Genomic DNA, 15,014 nt, shown 5'->3' with positions numbered 1-15,014 from the left:
GCATATCTATCTTCTATAATTGAAACTCTGTAGCCTTGAACGGAGGCCAGGGCCAGCCAGGATAGGACAGGAAGCTTGGCTTCCTCCATCGCTGGGGGCAACCCAAGCCTCCTGCTCTCTCCAGCTCCATGGCTGCCGCCATTTTTGTTGGGATTTATTTATCTTCTATAATTGAAACTTTGGAGCCTTGAGTGGAGGACAGGGCCGGCCAGGGCAGGGTGGGAAGCTTGGCTTCCTCCATCGCCAGAGACAACCCAAGCCTCCTGCTCTCTTCGTGGCCGCAGCCATCTTGGTTGGGTTAATTTGCATACTCACTCCTGATCGGCTGGTGGGCGTGGCTTGTGGATGTAGCGGAGGTACGGTCAATTTGCATGTTTCTCTTTTATTAATGCAGACTAGAGGCCCGGTGCATGAATTAGTACACCATTAGAGTCCCTCGGTCTGGCCTGCGGGATCAGGTCAAACCAGCTCTCCTGCGAGAGGGCGCAGGCCAGGCCAAGGGACCCCACTGGTGCACGATCGGGACTGGGGAGGTTGGCCAGCCAGGGAGGGACTGCAGGAAGGCTCCAGGGTGTGTCCAGTCCATCTCACTCAGTCCTAATCAGCCGGACCCCAGCAGCAAGTTAACCTACCAGTCAGTGCGTCTGCCCCCTGGTGGTCAGTGCATGTCATAGTGAGCAGTTGAGCTGCCTTGGCATATCATTAGCATATTACACTTTGGATGAATGGCCGACCAGATGACCAGTCACTTAGCATATTAGGCTTTTATTATATAGGATTGAGGCACCCTGAGTTTATGACTTGCCTAAAATGACACAAATGGGACTAGTTTATGACTCACAAGAAACAAGAGTCCCAATTTTTGTCCTAGAGCATGTCTCTTAGCCTAAACCAGTGGTTCTCAAACTTTTTGATCTCAGGATATCTATCCTCTTTAAAATTACCCAGAATCCAAAGAACTTTTGTGTGTGTGTGCGTGTGTTATAGTTATTGAGATTTATGTCATTAGATTTTAAAACAGAGAATTTTTTCAAACACAAGAATATATTAACTTATTCTGAGTCCAGTATTACCCTAATACCAAAACCAGACAAGACATCACAAAAAATTATAGACTAATGTCTCCTATGAATATAAATGTAAAAATCCTCAACAAAATACTAACCAACCAAATCCAGCAACAAAAGGATTATATGCCAGGAATAAAGGGGTTGGTTCAACATATGAAAATCAATTGATGTAATACACCATGTTAATAGAATAAAAAACAAAAATCAGCTGAAACCGGTTTGGCTCAGTGGATAGAGCGTCGATCTGCGGAATGAAAGATCCCAGGTTCGATTCCGGTCAAGGGCATATACATTGGTTGCGGGCACATCCCTGGTAGGGGGTGTGCAGGAGGCAGCTGGTCAATGTTTCTCTCTCATCGATGTTTCTAGCTCTCTATGTCTCTCCCTTCCTCTCTGTAGAAAAATAAATAAAATATATTTTTTTTAAAAAAAATCACATAGTCATCCCAATAAACCAAAAAAAGCATTTGATAAAAAATACTCAAAAAACTAGGAATAGAAAGTAACCTTCTCCGCCTGACAAAGGGCATCTAATAAGAAAAACCCACAAGTTTATTTCACCATTAAGGTAAAAGATTAAATGTTTTCTCTTCTAAGGGCAGAAACAAGACAAAGATGTCTGCTGTTTTCACTTTTATTCAACACTAGAGACCTGATGCACGAAAATTCATGCAAGAGTAGGCCTTCCTTCCCCCAACTGCTGGCACCGGCTTCCCTCCGGCACCTGGGACCCAGGCTTCCTCCCTCCAGGTGCCAACAGGAACATGGGACCCAGGCTGCTTCCCTCTGGCTGCTGGCAGGCACCCGGGACCTGGGCTGCTTCTCTCCGGCCGCCGGCAGGCACCCGGGACCCGGGCTGCTTCCCTCCAGACCCAGCTTCGTCCAGAAGGACGTCTGGAATGACGCCTGGAAGGACATCCATTCTAATTAGCATTTTACCCTTTTATTTTTCTGGAAGGACATCTGTTCTAATTAGCATATTACCCTTTTATTATTATAGATTGTACTAACAAGGAAAATTAGACAATTAAAAGAAATAAAAGGCATCCAGAGTGGAAAGTAATAAGTAAAACTATCTCTATTTGCAGAAAATAGAAAATCCTAAGGAATCCATAAAAAACTATTAAAGCTAATAACTGAGTCTGGCAACATTGCTATCCAAATCAATATACAAAAATCAGTTGTATTTCTATAATTAGCAATGAATAATCCAAAAATAAAGTTAAGAAAACAATTCCATGTACAATCGCATCAAAAAGATAAAATACTTAGTGTGGGGAAGCATGAGACTTGGTTGGAAAGTTTGTAAGGAGGACATTCTGAGAAAAGGGAAGTATGTGGAAGGCCACCTTCCCTGTTTATTAGAATTCCAACTTAGAGGAGTGCTGAAGGCGGTGCCCCTAATTATTCCTTGACCTTTCCAAACAAGTCTGTGCACAAGCAGACCCCCAGGTATTTACTGGAATCCTTATGCTTAATCTTTTGGGTGTCCTTGTTTAAAAGACACTACAAACACATGTCCTCCCAAGATTACTTACCTTATTGATTGTACCTAAAAGATAAACTTTATCTCAAACTGCTGGTACAATAAAAGGCTAACAAGGCAGGCAACCAAGGCTCCGGTTCCGTTAGCCAGGCAGCCCCTTAGCCATCTCTTTCACAGCTAACAGTTGTGTCGGAGTAATCCATTCATCCGTTGCTCAGGGTCTGCTGCTCAACCCCAGCAACTTAGCAATAAATTTAACAAAAGTGTAAGACTTGCCGTGAAAACTACCAAACATTGTTGAAACAGGTGAAATCCTATTTAAAGGAAATGAAAATAGAAAAATCTTTCATATTCATGGGTTGAAAAACTTGATATTAAGATGACAATACTCCCAAATTGATCGTCAGATTCATCCCAATTTCTTTCAAAACTCTGGCTGCCCTTTTTTTTTTTTTTTTTGGCAGAAATTGGCAAACATCCTAAAATTCATATCAAATGGGAAGGTACTCTAAATCAGCAGTTGCTAACTGGTGATCCGAAGACCACTGGTGGTCCGTGAGGTCCAAAAGGTTGGTGACCACTGCTCTAAATAGCCAGGATAATATTGCAAAAGAACAAAATTGGAGGACTCACACTCGGATTTCAAAAATTACTACAAGGCTACAGTAATCAAGCCTGTCATAAGGCTAGACATAGAGATCAATAGAAAATCCAGAATCAATTGAGAATCCAGAAATAAACAGTCATTTATGGTCAAATGATTTTCAACAAAGATGCCAAAACCATTCAACAGGAAAAGAATAGTCTTGTCAATAAATGGTGTTGGGACAACCGGATAGCCTCATAAAAATAATAAAGTTGAGCCCTGGCTGGGTGGCTCAGTTGGTTAAAGCATCATCCCTTATACCAGTGGCCGGCAAACTGCGGCTCGCGAGCCACATGCGGCTCTTTGGCCCCTTGAGTGTGGCTCTTCCAAAAAATACCACGGCCTGGGCGAGTCTATTTTGAAGAAGTGGCGTTAGAAGAAGTTTAAGTTTTAAAAATTTGGCTCTCAAAAGAAATTTCAATCGTTTTACTGTTGATATTTGGCTCTGTTGACTCATGAGTTTGCCGACCACTGCCTTATACCGAAAGGTTGTGGGTTCAATTCCTGGGCAAGTACAGAAGGCAACCAATAGATGTTTCCCTCTCTCAAATCAATAAAAATAGATCCTTGGGTGATTTTTTTTAAAAAAGAATGAAGTTGGGTCTCTACCTCACACCACACACAAAAATCAACTCAAAATGGATCAAAGAACTAGATGTAAAAGCTTTAATATAGCCCTGGCCAGTGTGGCTCAATTGGTTGGGCATTGTCCTGTGCACTGAAAGGTTGCCAGTTTGATTTTTGGTCAGGGCACATGCATGGGTTGCAGTCTCGATTCCTAGTAGAGGGCATGTAGGAGGCAGCCAATTGATGTTTTGCTCTTATATGGATGTTTCTCTCTCTCCCTCTCCCTTTCTCTCTCTCTAAAGAATCAATTAAAATATTAAAAATAATAATAATAAAATAAAAGCAAAAACTCTAAAAATGTTAGAAGGAAACAGTTGCAATTTAGGATTAGGCAATGATTTCTTAGTTATGCCTCCCAAAGCACAGGCAACCAAAAACAAAACAGCTAAACTGGACTTTATCAAAATTGAAAACATAGGTGCTTCAAATACATACTAAAGAAAATGAAAAGCATAATATAGCAATTCCTAAAAAAACTAAATGTAGGTTTACCCATATGATCCAGCAATTCCACTTCTGAGGATACCCAAAGAACTGAAAACAGGGACTTGAACAGATATTTATATGCCCATGTCCAGAGTAGCCTTATTTACAACAGCCAAAACGTGGAAGCAACACAAGTGTTTATCAGCAGATGAATGGATAAACAAAGTGTGGTATATACATACAACAGAATATTATTCAGCCTTAAAAAAAGAAGGCATTTCTAGCACATGCTACAACATGGAAGAACCTTGAATACATTGTGCTGAATGGAATAAGCCACTCAGAAAAAGGACAAGTATTGTATGATGTTAATTATATATAGAGTAGTCAGATTTATAGATAGAAAGTAGAATGGTGGTTGCAAGGGTTTGAAAGGAGAAGGAAATGAGGAGTTACTGCTTAATGGGTACAGAGTTCTGGGTGGGAAAAATGAAAAAATTTTGAAGATGGATGATTGTGATGATTGCACAACAATGTAAATGTACTAAATGCTCTTGAATGTACACTTAAAAATGGTTAAGCCTGGCTGGCGTGACTCAGTGATTGAGCATCAACCTATGAACCAGGAAGTCACAGTTCAATTCCCGGTCAGGGCACATGCCTGGGTTGCAAGCTCGATCCCCAGTGTGGGGCGAGCAAGAGGCAGCCAATTAATGATTCTCTTTCATCACTGATGCTTCCATCTCTCTCTCCCTCTCTGAAATCAATAAAAATATCTTTTTAAAAATGGTTAAAATGGTAAATTCTATTATATATTTTTTACAATTTTTTAAATGAATAAAACCCACATAATGGAAGGACAATTTTGCAAACCACATACCTAATAAGGATCTAGCATCCAAAATACATCAAGAACTCTTACAACTCAACAATAAAAAGACAACTCAAAATTTTAAATGGGCAAAGGAAGGTGAATAAACATGTCTCTAAGATACACCATTGATGCCCTGGCCTGTGTGGTTCAGTTGTTTGGGTGTAGTCCCTTGCACCAAAAGGTTGCAGGTTGGATTCCCAGTCAAGGCATATGCCCAGGTTGATGTTTGCTCTCACTTCAATGCTTCTTTCTCTCTCTCCCTCTCCCTTCTTCTCTTCTCTAAAAAATCAATTTTAAAAAATCTTTAAAACAAAAAAGATACACAAATGGTCAACAGGAATATGAAGAGGTGTTCAGTATCATTAGTCAGTAGGAAAAAGCAAATCAAAATCACAATATAATACCCACTTCACCTGCTAGGAGAGCTATAATTTTTTGTTAATCCTTACCCAAGGATATTTTTCCAGTGATTTTTTTAGAGAGTGGAAGTGGGGGAGAGGGGAGAAAAGAGAAACATGGATGTGAGAGAGACCTATCAATTGATTGACTCCAGCACATGCCCAAACTGGGCCAGGGATAGAACTTGCAACCCAGATATGTGCCCTTGACCTGATTGAAAATCAAATCCCCAACCCTGCAGTGCGCAAGCTGTCGCTCTCACTGCTGAAACAGTCAGGGCAGGATGGCTAAAATTTAAAAGATGAATAATAACAAGTGTTGGTAAGGATATGGAAAAATTAGAACCCTCATACATTACTAGTCGGAATAGAAACTGGTGCAGCAAACTCTTGGAAAATAGTTTGACAGGTCGTCATAAGGGAAAACATAAATTTATCAAAACACCCATCAATTCCACTCCTGGGTATATACTCAAGAGAAATGAAAGCATACATTTACACAATAACTTTTACATGAATATTCATAGCAACAATACTCATAACAGCTAGAGTGGAAACAACCCAAATGTCTATCAAATGATGAATGAATAAGCAAAATGTGTTATCTCTATAGAATACATTCCATATAATGTAATATTATCTTCTATATATATAAAAGGCTAAGTGACTGACCGTCTGTCCATCTGACCAACCAGCCAGTACATATGATGCTCACTGGCAATTTAAAAATAAACGTTGACTCTTGCATGTGTGATACATATAAAGCTCTCGCTGGCGACAATCTCACGCGTGTGTTTCAATCTGTCATTGTCGATCGTGAATTTGGTTGTTTTTGTTAACATTCTGAATGTGACACTCTTTCAATGTACACGAATCCGTGCACCGGGCCACTAGTTCAGTCATAAAAAGGAATGAAGTGCTAATATGTGATACTATATGGATGAACCTTAAAAACATTATGCTTAGTGAAAGAAGCCAGGAACAAAAAAGCATGTTGTATGATTCCATTTATATGAAATGTCCAGAATATGCAAATCCATAGATAGAAAGTAATTTGATTGCCAAAGACTAGGGGGGTGGGAGCAGAGGAGTGGTTGCTAATGGGCACATGGTTTCTTTTCAGAAAAATGAAAATGTTCTGGAATTATCAGACTGACAGCTGTCAGAAGGCAGGGGGGTTGTGGGTCTGGGTGAAAAAGGGGGGGGGGAGAGGAGTAGAAGAGAGTATAGGGGGCACAAATGATGATGGAAGGAGACTTGACTTGGGGTGGTGAACACACAATACAGTATACAGATGATGTATTATAGAACTGTACACCTGATACCTATATAATTTTATTTACCAATGTACCCCAATAAATTCAATTTTTTTAAAAAGAAAATGTTCTGGAATTAGATACTAGTGATGATTACATAACCTTATGAATACACACTGAACTGTATACTTTTTTAAGGGTGCGTTTTTTAAATTTTTTTATTGACTTGAGAGAGGAAGGGAGAGGGAGAGAGAGACAGAAACATCAATGATGAGAGTCATTGATCGGCTGCCTCCTGCGCAACCCCTATTGGGTATTAAGCCAGTAACCCAGGCATGTGCCCTGAAAGGGAATCAAACGAACCATGACCTCCTGGTTTATAGCTCTACAGAAGGCAACCAATTGGCCTACACTAAGCACAAGATAGGAGCTTAAACACGTTGCCTTCTGCCCTAACTGCCCTCCCCTGCCAGCCTGTTCGCCCCCAACTGCTCTCCCCTGCAGTCCTGGTTGCCCCTAACTGTCCTCCCTGCAGGCCTGGTTGCCCCCAACTGCCCTCCCCTGCTGGCCTGGTCACCCCTAACTTCCCTCCCTTGCCAGCCTGTTCGCCCCTAACTGCCCTCCCCTGCCAGCCCAACTGCCCCTAACTGCCCTCTCCTGCCGGCCTGGTCACCCCTAACTGCCCTCCCCTGCTGGCCTGGTCGCCCCTAACTGTCCTCCCCTGCAGCCACTGAGCCATACGAGCTGGGCTAAAAGAGTGAGTTTTATGGTATTATAAATTATATCTCAAAGAAAAAGAGACAGAAAGCACACATTATTACACTTTCCATTAGCCACCACAGCAATGTTTTTATATATTGTGTAGGCATTACTCTACATTCCAGATGAGAGGAGAGGGGAAAAGGCAAATATTGTCTTATTATTACTACAAAAACAGTTGTGACTCAGAGACCACCCCTCTAGAAGTCCCCAAACATAGTTTGAATACCACTGGCCTAAATTAGCACAAGAATGGAGCTTAAACACATAATGACTGATCAATTTTAATGATAATTATTTAAATTACAATGTATAGCTCAGACTGACAAAAATGCAATCAGGTTTCATTATGTACAATTTAATTCAACTTTAGATTCTTAAAAAATTTAATCTTTATTGTTAAAAATTTGAAAAATAATTTTTGACAATCCATGTGATTATACTAAATTTAACACCCTCTGCATACTAAATTTTGACAACCTAAAATTGAGGTGCAACACAGTCTAGTGACTAAGAGCTATGAATCTAGAATCAGAAACCTGGAATTCCAAATCAAACTAGCTGTGAGATCTTGTCCAAGGTCCTAAACCATTCTACCCCTACTTTGCTCACCTGTAAATAAAGATAACATTAAAAAGGTTTTGTGAGGACTGAGTTAATGCTTCTAAGATCTTTAGAAAGAAACTAGAGGCCCAGTGCACAAAATGTGTGCACTCAGGAAGGGGGTGTCCCTCAGCCCAGCCTGCGCCCTCTCCAATCTGGGATCCCTCTCACAATCCAGGACTGCTGGCTCCCAACCACTCGCCTGTCTGCCTGCCTGATTGCCCCTAACTGCTTCTGCCTGCCAGCCTGATCACACCCTAACCACTCCCCTGCCAGCCTGATCGATGCCTAACTGCTCCCCTGCTGGCCCAATTGCCCCTAACTGCCCTCCCCTGCCAGCCTGCTCACTCCTAACTTCCCTCCCCTGCCGATCTGGTCGCCCCTAACTGTCCTCCCCTGCAGTCCTGGTTGCCCCCAACTGACCTCCCCTGTAGGCCTGGTAGCCCCCAACTGCCCTCCTCTGCCAGCCTGGTCACCCCTAACTGCCCTCCCTCCCCTGCAGGCCTGATCGCCCCCAACTGCCCTCCCTTGCAGGCCTGGTCTCTCCCAACTGCCTTCCCCTGTTGGCCATCTTGTGTGTTGGAGTGATGGTCAATTTGCATATTACCTCTTTATTATATAGGATTAGCACAGGCAACTATGAAGTAAATGATCTATTGGCATTGTAAATCAAATATCTATTTAAAATTACCAGACTACTGTGTGATTAAAAACATGCTTATTTATTTCTGATAGTACAGGCTACTTTGTGTAAAGATTAGAACTTTGCTCAACTTTACTGATGATTGTTGCGCTTGCATGAATGCATCTCCTTCTTTCCAGCTCACACGCCCCAATGTCTTATCCTATTGCTTTCTAGTAACCCAGACCAAGGAGTGAAAAAACTTCCTGAGTAACTATAACAAGCTGATTTCTCCCAAAGGCATTATTATCTCAAAAGAACCTTCTAAGATATTAAACATTCTTAGACAGTAAGATTTGAATTCAGGATTCTCAAAAAAAAGAGTCTGGAACACAGTAACTATAGAGAAGAGAGGAGAGTGACCTGGAAAAGATGGCATGACTATCCACTGAAAACAGGTAAAAGCTGTTGATAAGGAAGCCAAAGAGAAAGAAATACTAAACTAGGAGTCATAATACATATCTCTGATCACAGCTCAACCATTATCTCACTTGATAATCTAAAAAATAAAAATCCATACGCCTTAATTTAACATACACAATAACTTGCACAATCTGACGGCTACTTCCAACCATTTCTCTCAACTGCTCTATCCATAAATCCTCAATTCCTGACACAATGAATTTCTCACTTTTTCCTATACACCAAGCCCCATAACAACTTATCTTTGCATGTTATTCCTTATCTCCAAAATGATCTCCAGTCTATCCCCTTCTTCACCCAGCAAACTCCTATTCATCCCTCAAATGCCAGCTTTTTCCCTCTGAACTTCCATTATCTAGGGCAGTGATTTTCAACCAGTGCAGGCACACTAGTATACTGCAAGAATTTTTAAAACATGCAATACCTGACTATTTATTTAGGGGCACTGACCTCTTTTCCCTTAGATCAGCAAATAAAAAAATGATAACAGCCAACACAATAGACGTCCAGTGTGGATGAATCAAAATTATACCTTTTTTTGGTCACAACAGCAAAATATATAGTTTTTGATGTGCCGCAGAATTTTACTAATTAGCTTATGTGTACTATGAGATTTTTTAAAAAGGTTGAAAATTGCTGATATAAGGTGTTGTGATTTATCTGTATTTATGTAGATTGAGTTTTCTGAAAGGAGACTGTCTTTAATAACTCTGTATTTCTACAGCCTAGCAGCATCTAGCATGAAATATAAATGAAATGCAAGTTTGATGAAATGAATAAATGATGAATGAATGAGCAACCTTAAATAGTTTATCCTACAAAATTAAGAAAATACTTGATACATATTGAGAAGTAACATGGCCTATATAATTGTAAGAGCACACAGAGCTGCTTTGAATCTAACACTATAATCTTCAGCAAATTACTTAACCTCTAAGTCAGACATTCATCATCTACAAAACAGGTTTCATAGGGTTGTTACAATGAGCAAGTGAAAAAAACCAAAAACCTAAATGTCTAATAGTGCCTGGAACAAAACATGTTAGTTCCCTTTTCTCTCCCCTATTAACTCCCAGGATAATTATGGACATTCAATGAGATAATTTGATATGGAAACTGTAACACATCATACAAATTAAATCTCTCATTTAAAGGGGGAAAATCTAAATTGTTCATCTTCGCATTTATATACCTTTTCTTATTTTTGAATTCTAAGAACACTTGGAAACATTATGCTGGTTTTTTAACATTTCCCCAAATTATGCAATTATCTAGGGTTCTAAAATTAAAACTTAGTTTAGTGTAAACAATCCTAATTTGTCTAAAATTAAGAACAATATCTACATATTCAGCTTTAATCTACAATGTCCTTTTCCCTTGTCTGTTTTAGGTCTTTCTAGAACTGTTCTTTTTTTTAGAACATAAGTCTACAGTAATGATTCCAACTAAATTTTGTATCATTATTTTATAAATTCAAGAAGTTTTAGTTTACTTTAGAAAGTAATACATCTCACTGAATTGTTATAGCAAAGTGATCTGATTTTTTTTAAGAATAAACAAAATTTAATGGTAAGTCTTGCTTAATCTTTCCCTGAAACTAGAAATGTTCTGTAGAAAACAAATTCAAACACCTATCTCTACCCACAGATCCTGATTTTGCCTTCTATAAAGAACACAATTAATGGTGCTTGTTATGCATGTCAAGGTTAACTTTGAGGTAAAAAAAAGTTCTCTAATTACTATTATTAAAATAAATCTGCTCTGAGAATAACAATTATCTTTAAACAGCTTTTTATTAATCAGAGATATTTAAAATTACAATTATAAATTTTTATTTTTAAAGGTCTAAAATTATAATGTAGACACTGTACTGTCCTAGCTAACTTACCTAAAAATAAATGTACTTCTAGGTGTGATTTAGAATTTACAAAATTGAACTAAATTTTAGTGCATGTTAACGACTTGTTAATTTACCTGTATTACTAACAACTTAACATAGTTCAATGAAAAGACTATTCTATTATTTCAAAGAAACTTTATTTTTTCATTTCCCACACTAGTCAAATGAAAAACTGCAAACAGCAGGAAAATTTTATCTAAATGAGTTTTTAAAAAATAGCTTTCTTTTATTTTAAATATATTTTAAAGCATAAATGACCTAAAATTCTTATCTTCCCCAAAGTATACGGTTTTTTTGTTTATTGGTTTGAGAGAAAGGGAAACATTGATTTGTTATTCCACTTATTTATGCATTCATTGGTTGCTTCCTGTATGTGTCCTGACTTAGAATAGAACCCTGAAACTTAGCATATGGGGATGATGCTCTAACCAATGCCACTACCTAGCCAGGGCTCCCAAGTGTATGGTTTTTAAAAAGCCCTCGTTAAATTTTGTTTACAAAAGCATTACAGCACACTAAACACTAGTGAATTATCTTAAGCACGGCTTTCTAGATGAATCAATATTTCATAACTTTACAAGTTGTGACTAATCAATACTAGGATGCAGTTAGTGCAGTAATTTCTAAGGAGATATACAAGAGTTCTGAGCCTAAAGAAAACTCTGGCACACAATTGACTCACATACAAAATATGCTGACTGATACTAACCCCCCAAAAAAGTCAACTTTTAAAAAAACTGTCTCACAATTCGCCACCTTGGTATGGCATTCTCTCTAAATTATAATATCCGATTGGGGTTATCCAATTTTATCAGCTAATAGTTCTCATCACTTTAAAAACAGAAACAGGATAGGTTCTGTTTCACCAAGAGTTACCCATCCTCTACAAGACTTGAGGGGGGAGAGGGGGTCTTTGGAAACAAAAGGTAATGTGATCCACTCCAGCTAATTAATTACCGGATGCCAACAATACACGATGCTAATTGCATTTCAAGGACATTAAGAAGTTTACGAAATGAGTGGAACGTCAAAATATATTAAAATGAAGAAACGTGTTATATACCGAAACTAAGATCTCGTGCAAGGTACAAAAATTCCTCTGATTAAAGATTTGATAAAAAAAAAAAATCTTCTGCAATGAACATGTTTCATCAACGTTAACCTAACAGTAATCCACCCCATTCAGGTACGACCTGAAATCCCGATAATGTGCTCCTTTCAGATCTCAATAGCTCCTTCTTTTGCAACCCCCGGTACCAAAAGGACCTGAAACCTCTCGCGGAGGCGTGCGATACACTCCGTGCGGGCTGTTTACAAATAAGAACCTCACAGTTTCCCACGTCAAAAGCGTTCACCACCACCGTTCCACGGGGACGAGGGTGCGGGTGGGGGGCGGAGGGGCGCGAGGGAGAGAGGAGGAGGGCGAGCAAGAAACGAAACACACAGACACTTCTGCCTTCTCCCGGCGGGAGCGAGCCCAGGGAAAATGTGCATGGTGTTATACGCGTGTGTATATTTGTTATGTATGTGCGTCTCTAAGCAGAGGCGAAAGAAAAGGGAATCGTCCTGGACTCCAGAAAATGCTCACGCGAATTCCGTTAACCCAAAACCCGCCTCCCAGGTCCGGAGGCGTCGGCCTGGGGCTCTCGCTGGAGTTTGGCCCCAACGCGCCCCAAGGTCCTCCTCAGGCCGCCCAGGCCGCCCAGGCCGCCGCCCCACCTCCCTTCTCCCTGCCTCCCCCCGAGCCCCCCGGAGCCCGTTCCGGCACGGAAACAAGCGCCAGGCCCCCGGGGAGCGGCCGAGCGGCGCTCGGGCCGGGCCGCGGACACCTGCGAGGCACGGCGGCACCTGAGGGCGACCAGGGGGCGGCCCGGCCTGCCCGGAGCACACCCCCTCGGCGCCCCGGGCTCCGCCGCGGCGGGAACCCCCGTACCTGCGAGCTACAGGCGCGCGCGGCGCCTCCTCATCTCAGTGACTCCCGCTCCCCCTCCGCCTCCGGCTGCGGGTGCCGCCGCTGCAGCCTTCGTCGCCGCCGCCGCCGCCGCCGCCGCTGGAGGCCGGGACACGACGAGCTCAGGACTCCACCGCCATGTCCGCCGCGCCGCGAACTGCATTGTGGGGGGGGGAGGGGAATGGGAGGGGGTGGAGGGAGAGGGAGAGAAAGAGGAGGACCCGCTGAAGGGAGGGGGCCGTGGAAGGAGAGTCGGGGGAGGGGGGAGGGGAGAGAGACGGAACCCCGAATGGCCTCCTGCCCCGGGGTGGGATAGGAGACCGACGCCGGGAGGGGGGTGGGGGGGGCTGCCGATGAGATGCAGGGGAATGCGTCCAGGGGTGCCCCCTCCCTGGGTTCTGGGGGCCCCTGCGCACCAGGGAACCCCGGGCGGGGGCTGGGAACGCCAGTGGGGGAGGGGCTACGTGCAGGGGCTCGTAGTGGCGGCTGGAAACAATGGGAAGGAGGAGGTCGAGGTGGGAGGGCGGCGCACTCACCCGCACGCCGAGGAAAGGATGGGCGCGGGAAGACTCGCGGCCCGGGAGGAGGGGGCAGGGCTCCAGCGTCGGGGGAGGGTCGCGGTCACTAGGGGTTCGCGGCGAGAGGCGGGGCCTAGGAGCGGGGGTCCGGAGGCCTGGCTCCCGCCGGGGCCGCGCTGGGGGGGCGGCGCGAGGAGGCGGGGGTCGCGGGCGCTGCCGCGCAGCTCGGGTCTAGCTCCCGGGCTGCGTGCGGGCCGCCCTGCCGAGACCCCCGAGAGGGAAGAAGAGCCCGAAAGCCCCCGCTGCGCCGCGTTCAGAGCGTGGTCCCCCGGGGAAGGAAACCCGGCCGTGGGCGTGCACCCCCCCCGCCCCAGCCGGGCTCACCCACGGCCCCGCCCGCGCCTTCGCGGACCCTCGGCGCCTTTGCGCGGCCTTCTGAGCGCCGGGGGGAAGCTGGACTGGAAGCCTGGGGATTCACCTTTGCCACTGGCACACCAAAGCTGAATCCATGTCTTCATAAAGGACGGTCAGAAGTTAAGGAGCTCGGCAGAGAAATCTCGGGCATCGCCCCGGGGAAAAAGGTTTTCGAAATGAGTTTCACGTGGGTTTGGAATCAACCACCATCCATGGGCCGCCTTCCCTATCTGCCTTGTTTTTATTTTTATTTTTTAATGTATTTTACTGATTTTTTACAGAGAGGAAGGGAGAGGGATAGAGAGTTAGAAACATCCAGGAAAGAGAAACATCAATCAGCTGCCTCCTGCACACCCCCTACGGGGGATGTGCCCGCAACCGAGGTACATGCCCTTGACCGGAATCGAACCTGGGACCCTTCAGTCGGCAGGCCGTCGCTCTATCCACTGAGCCAAACCAGTTAGGGCTACCTGCCTTTTTTTTAATATGTTAGCTCCCTCCACATAGTTAAAGTCACAATTCAAGAGAACTGTGGTTTGGTAAGTTTTTTTTAAAGACCCCAGCCTTGGAGATTATTCAACCAACCTCTGGCCACAAAGCTGGACAATTCACACAACTAGGATCCTTACATTTGACAAATGCTGGGCAGGAAAATGATATGACAAGGATGCGGGGGTGGGGGAGTGCTGGAGCATGCTAAGCCTTAAGTATTTACAAGATAATGCCTTAACAAGTTTTATAATATGACTCTAAGACGAACCTGGAAGAGGTTAGAGAAGGACATTTACTCTCTGCGTAGCCCATCTACTTCCCACTATAACCCAGAACTGGATACCTCATGTGCTTGTTTATGGCATAAACTTTATGCCCATATGAATGGGAAGCTTGGTGAGAAGGGACCAAGAATTGCCCACTAGCCCTAACCAGTTTGGCTCAGTAGATAGAGCATCCGCCTGCCGACTGAAGGGTCCTAGGTTCGAT

The 15,014-nt window shown here is 43.2% G+C and overlaps 1 protein-coding gene across 1 annotated transcript in view; it reads right to left on the bottom strand.

The window, feature by feature from the left end:
* TUT4 (terminal uridylyl transferase 4) overlaps positions 1–13,692 on the bottom strand; it is a 127,736-nt gene extending 114,044 nt beyond the window's left edge. Inside the window, exons 1-2 of the mRNA XM_028142150.2 lie at positions 13,638–13,692; positions 13,084–13,258 (exon numbers count right to left, since the gene is read on the bottom strand). The gene's annotated coding sequence lies outside the window, so the exon portion shown is untranslated. The remainder of the gene's footprint in view (positions 1–13,083; positions 13,259–13,637) is intronic.
* Between the last annotated feature and the right edge of the window lie 1,322 nt (positions 13,693–15,014).

This window comes from Eptesicus fuscus, chromosome 9, assembly GCF_027574615.1.
Source record: "Eptesicus fuscus isolate TK198812 chromosome 9, DD_ASM_mEF_20220401, whole genome shotgun sequence".
Lineage (NCBI taxonomy): Eukaryota > Metazoa > Chordata > Mammalia > Chiroptera > Vespertilionidae > Eptesicus > Eptesicus fuscus.
The sequence above is the reverse complement of the archived record's forward strand: the minus strand, read 5'-3'. Positions and strand labels throughout refer to the sequence as shown.